The sequence below is a fragment of the Callithrix jacchus genome, chromosome 9 (assembly GCF_049354715.1).
Source record: "Callithrix jacchus isolate 240 chromosome 9, calJac240_pri, whole genome shotgun sequence".
In the NCBI taxonomy this organism is placed as follows: domain Eukaryota; kingdom Metazoa; phylum Chordata; class Mammalia; order Primates; family Cebidae; genus Callithrix; species Callithrix jacchus.
Window position 1 is genome coordinate 73853367 of NC_133510.1, and position 17469 is coordinate 73870835.

Consider the following 17469-nt stretch of genomic DNA (forward strand, 5'->3'; position numbering starts at 1 on the left):
CTACTTATACAAATGGTGAGAAGGCAACTATTACTAAATAAATACTTGAGGTATTCTATTAAATTGGTCATTTATTCATTCATTCAACATTTATTGATCACCTATTCAGTGTCACTCATTGTGCTAGCTGCTGTGTATACAGAGATCAATCAAATGGTCTTATCTCCCAACAGTTCATGATCTGGAGAAAAAAAAATGAAAAACTAGAAAATAGGTAATTACAACACAGAACACAAAATCTGCAAAAAGCATGGAATTAAAAAGAAGAACCCCTAAGTAAGTGTAAAATGAGGGTGGAAGAAGGAGAAAGTGGGAAAGAGGAGGACCAGCAGAACTTAATGAGGCAAAAGACAGGAGGGACAAAGTGCTCCAGGCAGAAGGCAAAGCACAGAAGGAGGTACTAAGGTTGTTATGGCATGGTTGGGTGATGTGCATGTTTCCACAAAGCTACAGAGAAGAATCTTGAGAAATGGTGAAAGATGAAGCTAAGAAGATGGCCAGAGCCAGATTATAAGGGACCTTGAATGACATGTTGATCTCATACTTAGATCTCAGAAAGTATGAGGATGGACCTGAAGGAAAACATGCCCTCATGTCCCACTAACAGATCAACCTTAAATAGTTCTCTTTGATATTATTATTTTCTTTGTTCTCTATTTTAAGCATTAAATCCCCCTCTCCTGGATTGTTTTAGCTAATGTGAATGAAGCCTTTCCTGACTAAGGCCACCATGGGCCATCCCTCTGTTTTGAAGTGCTTTAGCACTTACATTTAAAATATGGAACATACTGCAGTATATCTACTGTAACAGTGTTGCTAGTATGTGTGTGCCTGCACTTTGCCCTGCTCACTGCTGGTCTGTGACTAGTCATTTGACTTCTGACCAGGACCAGGAAAGTGATTTCAGGTTCTGTCTGCTTCTCAGGTTTCTGCTTTCCAATACTTGAATTTTTTTTTTTCATTCCAGGCTGTACTCTCAGTCTCACACTGCATGCCAAATACCAGTATTCGATTAGCTATATTCTTGTATTTTGTCTCTCACATCTGTTTTTAAGTCTCCAGTGTTTAATTACCTACCAAATACAGCAGAAATCCTACACAATATGACCTCAAATATATCTCCACTATCATTTCTCATTTCCCCCTAAACACACTGTTTATGAATGGGAGCTATGGTTTCTCAACTCCATGTCCGGGCTCAGGCAGTTCCTTTCACAATGTCCTCTCCATTTTCTGTCTGCTAAAACCTTTTCAGTCTTCCAGTCATGTCTCCCAGATTACTTTGTCTTCTTAGAATCAACGATGTACTTCATTTCTACTCTTTCAACATTTATTATCCTCTGCTCTGTCTTCGTATTTATTTATTTTATTCATCTGACAAAAATGACTGCTCCCTGATGGTCAGAACAAAGTCTTGGCTGAGTTTTTTATTTTCCCTAGTGCATCAAACCATTTCTTGAGCAAGTTAACATCAAATTAGAACATAATAAATTTATGACTATTATTAATGAAGCTTAATCTACTCTTTTCCTCTTAAATGGTCATAGTAGTTACTTTATTACCTCAAATTACTTTACTATGTTATGTACGAGGAAGGTAGAGGCTGATGTTTTATCTCTATTTTATAGAAGTAAACATTTGAGTAATAAGGAGTTAAAAAATTTATTTAAGAGATTCGGGATTGGCATCTAAGCTCCTGATACCAATTCAGTATTTGTTTATGCTACATCTAAGATACTTTTCCTTGAAAATATTAAAAGGTAAGCTTTAAGAAAACATTAAGAATTGTTTTGACTACTATTCATCATCAATACTGGAGGAAAGATAATGAAAAAGTCGTTAAATGTCTGTAAGAAAAAAGTTATGGTTTCTAATTTTATAACTTAGAGATGTAAAGATTTCAATTAAAGGGATAAAAAGTGAAGACATAGTTTAGAATGGTCTAAGTTAATTTGAACTATTTTGGGTTTTAATGTACTGAAAATCAATTTATTCAAAGCCATTTCACTACATGGCAAACCTACCCAAAGATCATTTGGAGGAAAATGTCAGATCAATATCCTAAGTCGGCAAGAACCTTTGTTGAAACCATTCGAAGACAGATTCAGGTATGAATACAAGCCCACTGATAAACAGAAGGCTATAAACTTTTTTTAAGTAAAATACCACCCATTCACAAATAATGCATAAAGATTTGAGGACTACTAGTCATTCAAATTTTAAAACTTGCATGAAATTAGCATCCAGCTAAATTAAATCAGTAAGAGCTTAGGAAAATGGCTGAGGTGAAAAGACTACAGTGAAATTAAAACTTTGAAAAAAATCTTCTATCTATTACTCATCAATGTCAGCAAATTCACTTTTTAGAAACCAGTTTTCAGTAAATTGTCTTGATTCCAGTTTGGAAAAATGTCTGGCCTCTGTTACTTACACATACTTCTCCTATTCAGGTTCTAGGTTTGTATATAGACACTGCAGCTGATCTCCAATCCAAGGCCTTAATCTGAACCTTGACTCTATTACAACTAATACTGCTTTTCTTACTTATGTCCTTCTTTAAGATTTTAAGTTCTATGAAGATCAAGACCACACACTACATCTTATGACTCTGTGCCAATATCTTGTACATTGTTTTATATTTGGTAGCTAGTACTATTAACTATTGATTGAGAGTAGGGCATCAACCTAATTACCTTACCTTTGAAGGAGCGTTTTGGGGGAACGCTTTAAAGATATTTCTGCCTTATGGTGATTTAATACTTTCATCTTTATATATGAAAAATAAGGCAATTTTGCAACTAAATTGAATTTATTCTTGCACTGAATAGAGTTTGGCCACCCTATTATAATCTCATTCAACTTGACTGAATATTTTTTTTGATTGGCAATTGAAAAAAGAAACATATATTATCCTTCCAAGCCCTACAATTATTGAATAATTCTTATATAAAAAACTTGGAATTACAAGAGATTTCTGTCATTAATAATGATTACTTTCAATAGGAATTTGAATTACTTTAATCACTTTTCCTTTCTGTTTTGCAATAAAGCAAAGCCCAACAAAAAAGCAAATCCTCTCAAGCTGTAAGTCAGGACTTCTGACTATTTTATTATTTTAGAAATGCCTCTTTCCAAGTATATTGACCCTGAGACAGCCTGCTTTATCCCTGATCACAGGGAGGAAGGCCATATCGTATTATATCTGATATCTGAGAATTCTCTCCTACATTTCAGAGGTCCTGAACTCTTCTGTAATTACTTCCTAGAGTCTCCTTGATTCTCAGCCCTGAAAGTCTCTAATTTGATCTAGCCTGTGTTGTGTTGTTTCTGAACTATTTATTAGCGTATTAATGCCTCTTGTGAACTCTGATCAATGCCCATTATTCTAAGCTGTAGTTTGCTTATATGCCATCATACATTATCATAGTATTTTCTATCTTATATTTTAGCCATACCCACACCAGACTTTCCCATTTGATTCTGAACATTCTTTTTGCCCTTTGTCCTTAAACAGACAGTTGTCCTTCATAATATATTCTTTCACACTAGGAAGATTCCCCTTTTATACATGTGAAAGAATTAGTTGTCCAAATCCCCTAAAATATAGTCTACTCAAATTTTAACACTACCAGAACATAACTCCATAAGAGCAAGGAGCTTCCTTGTCATGTCCATCATTAAATCCTAGTTCACAGATCATGCCTGGCAATAGCGCTAGTCTCAATAATGTTTGTGGCACAAAAGAATACAATCAGTTCTTTGTACCTATGGGTTCTGCATCCATATATCAACCAACCATAAATCACAAATATTCCAAAAAGTTGCATTTGTCCTGAACTAGAACAGACTTTCTTCTTGTTGATATTTTCTGAACAGTACAGTGTAATAACTATTTACAGAGCATTTGTATTATATTAGATATTATAAATAATCTAGAGATAATTTGGATTATACAAGAGAAAGTGTGCAGGTTATATGCAAATGATAGGGCATTTTACATCATGCTTGACTTGGCAGACTTGAGCATCTTCAGGTTTTGGTATCTGAGGAGAGTACTGAAACCAGTCCCTCCTGGATATTGAAAGATAACTGTACTTTGTTAATATGCAACATTATGAAAGGAACAGTGTTTAGTTGGTCTTTTTAGATACTTATAAATCATAAAGACTACAACATTATTTTTGAACCTTAGAGACAGAACAGCATTTTTATATAACAATGATTCTTATAATTTTCATTACTGATATATTTCATTCATAGTGGTTTCACAGGAAAAACTTATATTTAAATATGCCTAGCAGCCTTTTCAATGAAAGTGTAGACTCTGTAAAAAGAAAAACAATATGTATCTGAAAGGGTTGTTTTTGTCCTTACAAGAGAAGGGATGCAGATAGTCTAGCCACAATTGGAAACAGAGCCCCTTAAGCCATGCCAGAAAGATGTGCTTACCCTCAATGGGGGGTATGGTGGGAGAATAACATGTAATATTTCAGGGTTATTCAGCATGAGTGTTTCAAAGAAATACCACTGAAAGGAGTTACTTATCAACTCACTAGTACCTTGACAAGAAGTGGTATAGTCCAGTTCCAAGATTGCAGAGATGTCTGGGTCCAGAAGGCATGAGGTCTGGAGCAACAAGCACACGAGACCTGAAATAACAGCAACTGCTTACTACTTGCTGGGTGTGTTCTATGTTCTTCACATCTACTGTATTTATTTATTCATTTAATCCTCAAAACAACTCTATGAGATACACACACACACACATACACACACATGTACACACATACACAATACCTATGATATAGGGATTATTATTATACCCAATTTTATAAAGAAGGGAATTCGGGCACAGAAAGGCTGAGTAATTTGTTCAAAGTCACACAGTTGTTGAGCAGCAGAGCTGAAATTTAAACCCAGATGGTCAGGTTCCCCAGTCTGTACTCCTAACCCTAGTATTTTCATGCCTATGTGATGACACTTCTTTAGCACTTATACTGTCCCAGGTTCCCTTTCAAGCACTAGGTTAACACGTTTGAGGTATGAAGTAAATATAAGGATAGTGGAAGATAAAATTTACCTAGGGCATCTCCTTTTCTGAAGTAATTTTTAAAAATTGAGATTCTCTAATCTCCACTACTGAAGAATATAACTTGATAAGGAAATTCATATAAAGAAAAGCATGGATATGATAAAAATTCTGCTTTTAAAATCATGAGGTTTTTTTCCCTTTAATTGTTATTTTTGATTCAGGGGTACATGTGCAGGCTTGTTATGTAAGTAAACTCATGTCACCGGGGTTTGGTGTACAGATTATTTTATCACCCAGGTACTAAGCATAGTAGCCAGTGGGTGTTTTTTCTGATCCTCTCACTTCTCCTGCCCTCTACCCTCAAGTAGGCCCCAGTGTCTGCTGCTTCCCTCTGAAAGTCCCATAATTCTAATGTTAAAAAAACAATAAGTATACTTACATCACTAAATCCTAGAATACTACAGAATAAAAGTGAATTAAAAAGAAAGAGCTAAATGTATCAACCTGAGTCGATCCTCAGAAAAGTAAAAATGTTGAGTGAAAAAAATCAAGTTACAAAATAGTACATGCAGTGTGATACCATTTATATAAAGTTTTAAGACATGCAGAATAGTTCTATATACTTTCTGGATAGGGAAAGATAAGGTAGTAACATCCTAAAAACATGAATGAGAATGATAACCACCAGATTCCAAATGCCACCTACCTCTGCACAGGAGGGAGGAAATATGAATGAAGAGAATATCTAAGGGAATCAATCTGTTTTTCATAATATTTTCTTTATTAGCTTGAGTGATAGTACATGACTATTCTCTCTCTACAAACCTTCTTATATACCTGAAAACTTCTTGAAATGAAGAAATCATTAAGTAGTTTCAGGCTAGATGGTAATCTGATAGATCAATAGATGATAGACAGATAGATGATAGAGAGTTCACACATATATACACACTTCCATTCAAATAAATACCCTATGTCTCTCTTCTCATGTCTGTCTTTTAGAAATTCTCTTCTCCACTAGATCAAAAGGAAATCTCTTGAAAAGAAAGTTGTAGCTGTACATAGTACATGTGCTGGGTATCTTCCATTCCACTTGCCATGCTCTGTGCCTTGGAAGGCTAATCTGAATCAACTGCATCAACATACATTCTGAGCTCTGGTTGGATTCAGCCAATTGTAAGCACCCCCAGGGTCAGAGGAAAAGAGGAGAGTGAGATGATTTATTTATTCCCTTGTCTTCCTTCTGGTAGGCTGTCTTGACTTGGCAGGCTCCTTCACCAAAAAACATTGCTCTTCTCAAAAAAATTCAACACAATTCTCTCTATATTCTGGTTTCTTCTACTTCCAGTAACTACTATTTGTCTCAGTTCTTTGTGTCTATGAGTGGTAAACAGTTGAGGTGCTATTATTAGTATCTAGTTCCTGCACTATCCCTTGCAAATAATCCATTTTAAAATAAACTCTTTTTCATATGAACAGACACTTTTCAAAAGAAGATATATATGAGGCCAAAAAACATGAACAAATGCTCATCATCGCTGGTCATTAGAGAAATGCGAATCAAAACCACACTGAGATATCATCTCTCGCCAGTTAGAATGGGGATCATTACAAAATTTGGAGACAACAGATGCTGGAGAAGATGTGGAAAAATAGGAACACTCTTACACAGTTGGTGGGAGTGTAAATTAGTTCAACTATTGTGGAAGACAGTTTGGTGATTTCTCAAGGACCTAGAAATAGAAATTCCATTTGACCCAGCAATCCCATTACTGGGTATATATCCAAAGAACTATAAATTGTTCTACTATAAAGATACATGCACACGTGTGTTCATTGCAGCCCTATGTACAATAGCAAAGACCTGGAACAAACCCAAATGCCCATCAATGATAGACTGGACAAAGAAAATGTGGTATATATACACTATGGAATACTATGCAGCCAAAAAAAATTACAAGTTCATGTCCTTTATAGGGACTTGGATGAATCTGGAAACCATCATTCTCAGCAAACTGACACAAGAACAGAAAGCCAAACACCATATGTTCTCACTCATAGGTGGGTGTCGAACAACAAGAACATGTGGACTCAGGGAGAGGAGCATCCCACACTGGGGGCAGTTGCGGGGGGCAGGTAGGGGAGAGACAGTAGGGAGTGGGGATGGAGAGGAGGGTGGGGAGGGATAACATGGGGAGAAATTCCAGATAGAGTATGTACCTAAAGTAAAATAAATAAATTTAAAAATAAAAATAAATTTAAAAATTTTTTAAATAAACTTTTTGAGTTGCTGCTTATATGTCACCAGTTTTATTCTCTTATCTTCAGATATTTTATGTCTTAACTAGCTTTTCATTCCCTAAAAACTGAAAATATATACTTTCATGGTTCTACTTTTAATTTTTTGAGGAACCTCCATACTGCTTTCCATAGCAGCTGCACCATTTTACATTCCCATAAACAGTATTCAAAAGTTTCCATTTCTCCACATTCTCACCAACCCTTATCTCTTTTTATATAAAATAGTCATCTTGACAGGTGTGAGATAGTATTGTAGTTTTGATATGCATTTCTATGATGATTGGTGATGTTGAGCATCTTTTCATATACCTATTGGCCATTTGTATGTAACTGTTGGAGAAATATCTATTATTGTGTTGTATTAAACATTTTACCAATATTTGAAGGTTTAATCTAAGAATATATGGACAGGAGTGCAGCACTGGCACACATATTAGAATATAGTGAGGACATTCTGCTTCTCTTCACTCTAGTTTTAGAGTCACCTGACTTAGCTTGTTCATAAATATCCATAAATATCTCCATTACCACAAAAAGGTGATGCCTTGACTGGTGTGTATCATTATCTTAAAGAAAACAGGCTCTAGTTCATGGACCAGAGAAGAAATTCCATAATACATCAGTCAGCATTCAATCAGGATAACAGAAAAAAACTCTAGGCACTTCAAACACTTGGAATTTAAAATAAGAAACTCTTTTAAAGGATGTTAGAAGAGCTACATGAGCCAAAGAAATGATAAGTTTATCCAAAGATCAATATCCACGGAGAGTCTTTGCCATGCCTAAGGCAAGAGGAAAGAAAAGGAAAATAGGAGTACCCAGAACTGTGGGGCTACTGAGCTCCCTCTTACTGCAAGCACTGCTGTTAGAGCCTCTGCCACCAGGGCCTACTCAAACATCCACAGTCACTGTTCTTGGGACCATACTGAGTGAGCAAGAATACAGAAGTCCAACAGGCCAGTGGACTCAGCTGCCAGAGGCACCTGCCAGAATGCAGGAGAAAACTCACGGCTCTGCCCTCTCTCCAAATCACAATTACCTGCCAGTGACTCCTGTTTGCAAACCCATCAGAAAGGCAACTGGTGAGAGAGTTCAGGGAAAATCATTTATAAAGATAAATAGAGAGACTGATAGTTCCATGATTGGGTAGAAAATAGAGGAAAGAATAACATCTAGTTATCAAACAAACAATATGTTAAATGCTCATCAGAAAACAAGTATAGTTTTTGAACAAATTTTTTTCTTTGTTTCAAAGAAGGTAAATGAACTCCTTCTGAAATTGCAAAATATCCCTTAACTAGTTGCTTGGGTTGTATTAGTCTGTTCACACACTGCTATAAAGAAATACTTGAGAATGGGTAATTTATGAAGAAAAGAGGTTTAATTTGCTCATGATTCCTCAGGCTGCACAGGAAGTATGATGCTGGCATCTCCTCAGCTTCTGGGAAGGCCTCAGGAAACTTACAATAATAGATGAAGGTAAAGAGAAAGCTCACACTTCACAAGGACACAGCAGGAAGAAAAGAGAGAGAGGCAGGAGGTGCTACACATTTTTAAAAGCCAGATCTCAGACGAATTCACTCACTTACTATCATAAGAACAGCACCAGGAGATAGTGCTAACCCATTCATGAAGAACCATCTCCATGATCCAACCTCCTCCACGAGGCCCCACCTCTAACACTGGGGATTACAATTAGATGTGAGATTTAGATGGGAATACAAATTCAAACAGTATCAGGTTTCAGCACCAAAAGTGCTGCAATATAGAAAAGGGCAGGGGTAGCACTGAGACATCATTCACCTCCAGCAATTAGTTAAGGGATATTGTGCACTTTCAGAAGGAGTACATTTGCCTTCTTCGAAACTAAGAAAAAAAAATTTGTTTAAAAACTATAGTTATTTTTAAATTAGGATTTAACATACTGTCTGTGTGATAACCAGATGTTATTCTTTCCTCTATCTTCCACCCAATCATGGAACTATCAGTCTCTCTATTTACCTATATAATTTAGTGATACAAATAAATATCAATAAATGCTATGTTTATTCACAAATTCATTTTTATCTGTTGAAACTAAATTAGAGTCAGTGATAGTGTGATTTATTGTCCTACCTATTACTTTGAATTCTCAAGGCCAGAACAAAAATTTTACTGTTACAAAGAATAATTTCTTAGCTAATCATATAAACAACAAAGTATACATATTTAAGAATGTGCTAGAATATTTCCTTTAATTAAATACATCAGATAAATAGTATATTTTCAAATTTTTAAAACCTTAACTTTAGTAGGGACTTAAAATTTTTTCTATTATTATTAAATGGTAGAACATTTTACAAGGCTTCTTGATGACTCTTTAATCTTTCATTCAAGGGTCTTTTATAAACTCTAAACTAATATGTATTACATGACAATTTTCTTTCTAAATGATTTGTGAAATGACACAAATCATTTTAGGTCTTTCACTTTTATTGAAGACCTAAAAAACAGCCATAATGAGGGGCAATTTAGAAATGGTTCTTCAAAGATAGTTTTTTGAATTGAATGTAGTTAGGAGGTTGAAAAAGATGAAGATGAGACTTGAAAGTGTTTGGATTTTGAAACAAAGAAATCTGTGACCTGCCTAGCTTTAGTAGAGCACCAGACTGTGACAGCAAAAAAAAAAAAAAGGGTTTGAAATCAGGCTCTCAGAGCTTGAATCATTGCAATTTTTTGATATTTTTCAAGTTATTTATTTTTCTGTGTCTCATTTTTCTAATATTTATAGTAGAAATAACAGTTTCTATATCATAGGACCAACAAAATGCAATAAGGTATTTTAAACTCTTAGAACAATGTTTGCCAAACAGTAAGCCCTCACTAAATGTTTATTCTTCTCATCGATATAAAGCAATGGGTTAAAGAATAGTCATACACTGCCATTAGAAGTCCAAAAAATATAACACACAATAAAGGTCAGCTTGGTACTCACTTGTAACTCAGTAATCCTGTGTCTGGGAACTTGTCCCACAGATAAATCTGTTTATGCACAACATAGTATGTATTGTATTGATAACTGCACCATTGTTTGAAACAGATGAAGATTGGAAACAACACAGAGGACCAATATGTACTCTAGTGTTATATTAGTCAGTTCTCATGCTATTAATAGAGACATACCTGATACCGGATAATTTATAAAGGAAGAAGGTTAAATGGACTCACAGTTCCACGTGGCTGGGAGGCCTCACAATTACGGAGGAAACTGAAGGTAGAGCAAAGGCACATCTTGCATGGAGGCAGGGAAGGGGCATGTGCAGGTGAGTTCCCCTTTATAAACCATCAGATCTTGTGAGACTTATTTACTATCATGAGAACGGCATGGGAAAAACCTGCCTCCATGATTCAATTACCTCCCACTGGGTCTCTCCCACAACACATGGGGATTCTCACAATTCAAGGTAATATTTGAGCTGGAAGACAGAGCCAAATCATATTACTCTGCCCCTGGCCCCTCCCAAACCTCATGTCCTCACATTTCAAAACCAATCATGCCTTCCCAACAATCCCCCAATGTGTTAACTCTTTTCAGCATTAACTCAAAAGTCCACAGTCCAAAGTCTTACCTAAGGCAAGGCAAGTTCCCTCTCCCTGTGAGACTGTAAAATCAAAAGCAAGTTAGTTACTTCCCAGATAAAATGGGGGATACAGGCATTGGGTAAATACCCCTGTTCCAAAAGAGAGAAATTGGCCAAAATGAAGGGACTACAGGCTCCATGCAAGTCTGAAATCCAGTGGGGTGCCCAAATCTTAAACTCCAAAATGATCTCCTTTGACTCTATGTCTCATTTCCAGGTCACACTAATGTAACAGGTGGGTTCCCATGGTCCTGGGTAGCTCCATTCTTGTGGCTTTTCAGGGTATAATCTCCCTCCTGGCAGCTTTCATGAGCTGGCATTGAGTTTTCGTGGTTTTTTTTTCAGGTGCATGATACAAACTGCTAGTGGATCTACCATTCTGGGGTCTGTATTTGTCCTCTTCTCACAGCTCCATCAGGCAGTGCCCCAGTTGGGACTGTATGTGGGGGCTCCAACCTTACATTTCCCTTCTTCACTGCCCTAGCAGAGGTTCTCAATGGGATCTCCGCCCCTTCAGCAGAATTCTGTCTGGACATAAAGGAGTTTACATACATCATCTGAAATCTTTGGGAAGGTGGAACTTCCCAAACCTCAATTTTTTATTTCTGTGCACCCACAGGCATCATCATGTGGAAGCTACCAAGGCTTGGGGCTTGCACCATTTGGAGTCACAGCCTAAGCTGTATGTACCTTGGCCCCTTTTAGCGACAGCTGAAACAGGATGCAGGGCACCAAGTCCCTAGGCTGCACCAAGCAGGGGGACCCTGGGCCTGGCCTACTAAACCATTTTTTGCTAAAACATAAGAGTCACCTTTGCTCCAGTTCTTAACAAGTTCCTCATCTCCATCTGATACTGCCTCAAACTGACTTCATCGTCCATATCATTATCAGTATTTTGGTCAAAAACATTCAACAAGTTTCTAGGAAGTTTCAACCTTTCCCACTTCTTTCTGTGTTCTGAGCTCTCCAAGTATCTAGGAAGTTCCAAACTTTCCCACATTTCCCTATCATCTTCTGAGCCCTCCAAATTGTTCCAACCTCCACCTGTTACCGAGTTCCAAAGTTACTTCCACATTTTTTGGTATCTCTACAGCAGCACCCCACTCTATTGGCACCAATTTATTGCACTAGCCTGTTCTCATGCTGCTAATAAAGACATACCCCAAACTTGGTAATTTATAAAGTAAAAAGATTTAATGGACTCACTATCATGAGAACAGCATAGGGAAAACCTGCCTCCATGATTCAATTACAACCCACCAAGTCCCTCCCATGTTACATGGGGATTATTACAATTCAAGGTAAGATTTGAGTGGGGACACAGAGCCAAATCATATCAAGTGTATATCACCAAAGGAATAATATGCCACTATATAAAAAAACTAAGAAAGCCTCAGTGTTCTGATATAGAAGATCTTCAGGATGATAGATTATGGTATGTAAAAAGCAGGGGGCAGATTTTCCATTTGGTATGTAAGAAGCACAACTAAAAAGCTAAACAAACTAAAATATCAATAAATCTTCATAGATCCATCAGAGATGTGGGAGTCATAGGGCAAACTACTGCTCTCTAAATTGTAGACACTGATAGTTAAACACAAAGCTGGAGGTCATTATTCTAAGTGAAGGAACTCAGGAAGAGAATACCAAATACTGTATGTTCTCACTGACAAGTGGGAGCTAAGCTATAAGTATGCAAAGGCATAATGGACATTGGAGGCTCAGAAGAGGAGACGGTGGGAGGGGAGTGACAGACAAACAACTACACATTGGGTAAAATGTACACTACTCAGGTGATGGATGCAGTAAAATCTCAGACTTTGCCGGTACACAATGCATCCACGTAACCAGAAATCACTTGTATCCCAGAAGCTATTGAAATAAAATATATATAAATACATCAGTATTTATCTATATATCAATTGTTGATATCGATATATCAACATATACATATAATATATATAAATTAAATTACTTGAGGGAACTAGCTTAGGCCCTTTTGGCTCTTCTACTCTTCTGCCATTTGAGGACATAGCATTTTTCCCCTTCTGGCCTTGCATTCCTTCTGCTATGTGAGGACAAAATGTTCCTCTCCTCCAGAGTAGCAGAACATGGCACCATCTGAAAGCAGAAAAAGGTCTTCACCAGACACCAATATTGGTAGCATCTTTATCTTGGACTATCTATCTTGCAGAACCATGAGAAATACATTTCTATTGTTTGTAAACTACCCAGTGAGTGATTATTTTGTTACGGCAGCACAAATGGACTGAGACATTATTCGTTAATGACCAAATACATTCTACTACATCAGTGTTTAGAGAAATTAAACTATTGCATTCACGTTTGCCTGAGACAACAGTTAGTTATTCCCACGGTAACTGGGGATTAGAGGCGCTCACTGGTCCCTGATTGGATGTGTGCTTTTACCAGGTCCTTGGGCTCTTACTGGCCCAAAAATGGGTAGAAGACTCTGGTGGTAGTGATATTGTTTAAGTAAATATCAGACCCACCCAAAGAGTTTTGCAGAAAAGTGATTTATTAGGCAGAGAGAGAGAGAAAGAGAAGTAGGCAGAGAGAGAAAGCCAACTCCCACACTGTCACGGGAGGGGATCCCAGAGAGGGAAATCCGCACAGGTAAGGGGCAGGGGGACTTTTAATCTGTGAGTTACTCCCACCCCATTTAAATCTTTGTTCCATGAGAGGAGTTCCCTTAAACTTCCACTGGAGTGACTGATTTTTGACTTTGACATCGGATTGGTTGTTCAGCCCACAGTCCTCCCATAGCTTTTCCGGGGCTTTCTAAACAAAGGGAGCTCACCTGGGCAGTCTACTTTTTCCAAGCTAAAGTTAGACAAAGAACTCTAGGCTCCCAGATGGAGGCGTGAAAGAAGGGAGGTCAGGCATGCCGTGGGAAGTTCTGGCCTTTGAAACCACGCCCCTTGTGGACCCAGGAAGAGAAGTTAACGCATTCCCACACCACCATGAAGATGGCTTTCTACAATGATCTCCTTTTATTTAATCAGTCTTACTTCCTTCCAGGCCTGCATTCCTTTTTCCATCTTCTCCTTTCCTGCTCTCTTTACTTAATACTTTTTCTGCTCTCTTGCTTTCTCTTTGCAACCACCTGTCCCTCATACAGGCATTACTGAGCCACACAGGCAGCATTCAAGACTAGATTCCTCGTTATCTATACCAAAGATTCTCATCGTGTAAATCTCACCGCTTGACTACCCCCAAAAAACCCTAATTTTAACTTGATTTATTACTTTCATGTCAAGTCTGTATTCAGCCATAAAACATTTTTATCTTAAAAGTCAAAACCTGAAGAATCTTTTAGCCAACAGCAACAGCATCTAATTCACCATTTGAGGTTCATTAACTGTGTTCTCTTCCTAACTCCATTACTTATTTATCACTTTCCATTAGCTGAAAACCCACTCTCAAGACTAAAGGCCATAGAGAAATGTATTATTGCATGTAAGCTCATCTCAGTGCCAAACAGAATTTCTGTTTCCAAAACTGGTATAAAAATAGTTTGAAAGTAGAAGTTTCACAGATAAAATGGAACAAAACTTGAAAAAGCCATATTGACCCATTATTATTTATTTCAACCTGTTAATATACCCATGGAGTAATATGAGGCATAGGAAATAAAAGTACTCAACAAGATTTTTCTTCGCCCAAGTAGACAGTTACCAAAGGCAATGTTTGTTTATATTTATCTTATTTAATATAATTTTCATACTCTTTATAGAGGATCATTAAAAGATTCAAATTAATGGAAAGACAAAATGTGCTGGTTTATAAAATAGTCTTTGGATTCAGGATTACTATCTGTTTGACTGTATGAAAACACACTTAGTTTCATCTCAAAATGGTGATGAAAATTTTCATCTTCATAAGGCTGCTGTGAAGATTATGTGAAAAACATGAAAAGTACTTAGCATAGAACATGGCACATAATAGACAGTTAAAAGTAGCTATTAATATTACTATTTTTAGAGCCCAAGTTGATATACCCTTACCACAGGTGACATGCAAAATCTAAACTGCACGGTCCCCTGCAACTCATCTCTGTGGTAAAATTGTTTGCCCATGACCACCTGCAAGCATCTGTTTCACTATGGCTTTCACCGTAAACTGTGTGCTCATCTGAACTGCAGGCTACCACTAGAATTGTGCAGAAAATAAAGCAGCCCTCCTCTCAAAAAACATTTTTTTAATCAAACTTGTAATACCCATTCACTAAAAAAAAATTATCATCTGATGTCATTATTAAACCTTGTTTCTTCCAGTCTGAAAGATATCAGACTAGGCCTTAGGTAAATGGTTGAATGATAAAGTTGTAACAACAATGAAATCATCATCATCAACATCATCATCATCAGGACAAAACAAAGAAGAAGGAGAAAAAAAAAACCCACACCAGAAAAAAGTAAGAGAATGAGCATGAGAACAAGAGAGTAAATCAATTTAAAATTCAAAACTGGGAAATAAAAGGAGAAGCAGCTCTGCTGAATATAATCCAGACCTGAAAGTACATTATAGGAAGGAAGAAAAAGATAAACCTCTCAATCAAGCTCAAATCATGTTCTAGCCCTGGCCAGATCCCTATGGTCGGCTGATATGTTTACAAGAAATGTACAAGTCTGCATTAGTTCCTAATTAGGTTAGGATGGCTGCCAAAGAAAGTAGTCGTATTTTTAAATGCATGGTTATGGTTACAAATGGATATCAAAAGCCCTGACACTTAAGTGGCCGTGACAATAGCCCCCAACTGAATCTCCGTAATTGGTCCCCGAAGGTTGAACCAGAAACATGCTTTATTCCCACAGAAGCCTGCCCTCAAAGAATCACAGCATCTAGAAAATGGTACAATGTCAACTCATTAAATTCAACGACATGATTAACTTGGGTTGGGATGAAAGCAAAAAGTAATTGATTTTAAGTAATTGTGGATTTTATTATTCTATTTACCTCTAGCACTCACCTGCTAAGAATCTCCTTTGATAGTGGTTTCTTTACAAATCTTAAATGTTTATTCAAGAAGAAAAAAATATGAACTGCCTCTATACAAAATGTGGACCCCATTTTGTAACACACAAGCCATTCCAAGAAATAAAATAATTGACTGAAATTATCCAAATCAGATTAGATTATCCTTTCAGTTTATTCTTATGAAGCAGGTAAATAAATAATAAGACCATTTGGAATCATCATCAGTGGCATCGCCTCCAATGAGTGATGCAGATGGAATTCTTGCAGATCACAAATCTAAACACAATATGTCTTATAGTCCAACAAAATGTCATCAAAAGGCTCAAGGAATCCATTTTTACACTGCATTGCCAAGGAGAAAAGTAGGAAAAGTTTAGTGTCCCGAGAGCAGAGAAATCCTCTTGAACCATTCTTGCCAATTAGCACATTTATTTTATGTGGATATAATTTTTCTGCCATTTATTTTCTCTAGTTAAATGTTTGCCTTTAATGAACCCTAAGAATATTGAAAATGGCATTTATTATTAATGAAAATTCCTTCCTTCCTCCTGCAAAATTCAGTGCTGAACCAAAAGTAGTAAGTGGAATGTCATGCAAATGCAATGAACCATTATTCCTCACTCCAGAGTTATATCAGGAGCCCACTGGAGTATTGCATTTGTTTAAGATGGGCACATTGTCCAAAATACAAAAACATTAATGTCATTTCTACTTAAATGTTATAAGGAGCCAGCCCAACAAAGCCATGGAAATTCCTTTAAACTCAATTTCACAGCTCTCGGGAAAGATAAGGGGAACTATGTGACCCTAGGGCTAAAGAAAGTGCCTTATGTTCATTATTTGCTTAAAATCATGGCTCTCACTTAGGGGCCATTTGCATCCCAAGAAATGTTTGGCAATTTCTGCACATATTTTTGGTTGTCACAACTGGGAAGAGAAGAGGTGCTACTGGCATTTAGTAGGTAGAGACCAGGTAGTAGGTATTGTATAATACACAGCACAGCAACACCACCACCCAGAAATAGCATAAAAATCATGTGGTCCAATATGTCCATAGCTCAGACAAAAAGTCCCTGAATTATTACAAAAAATATTCTACATATATGGGAATACAATGGTTTCATTTTTTTGGTCAGCATCTTCATCCAAATCCTTAAATCATTATCTTAATATTAACAACAAAATAGATTATGTGTATTGAGCTGTTTATTTATATGGTGTGCTACCCAGAGTTTTTTTCATACATTGTTTAATCCTCCCAGTGGCCCACTAATAAAAAAGAACTGTTGATTCTTACCATTTTACAGCCCAGAAAACTGAGGCAGAGGGAGTTGTGGCCCACTCAGTTCACATAACTACAAAGAAGTGGAATACAAACCACTAACTAGTCCATCTCACTTCAGAAACAAACCCTTAATGTACACTGGCCTTCACCCCCAAATTACCAACATAAATAGAAACCTGAGGAGAAAACTTGGAGGCAAAAACAGACAGGCAAGATTTTTTTTAAATGAG

At 36.8% G+C, this 17469-nt stretch overlaps 1 long non-coding RNA gene across 2 annotated transcripts in view; it reads right to left on the reverse strand.

Annotated features, from left to right (window-relative positions):
- LOC118144265 (uncharacterized) overlaps positions 1-17469 on the reverse strand; it is a 437346-nt gene that overhangs the window by 155461 nt on the left and 264416 nt on the right. For both annotated transcript variants that reach the window (XR_013521932.1, XR_013521933.1), the window contains one exon: positions 4560-4649. This is a non-coding gene — a long non-coding RNA (uncharacterized LOC118144265). The remainder of the gene's footprint in view (positions 1-4559; positions 4650-17469) is intronic.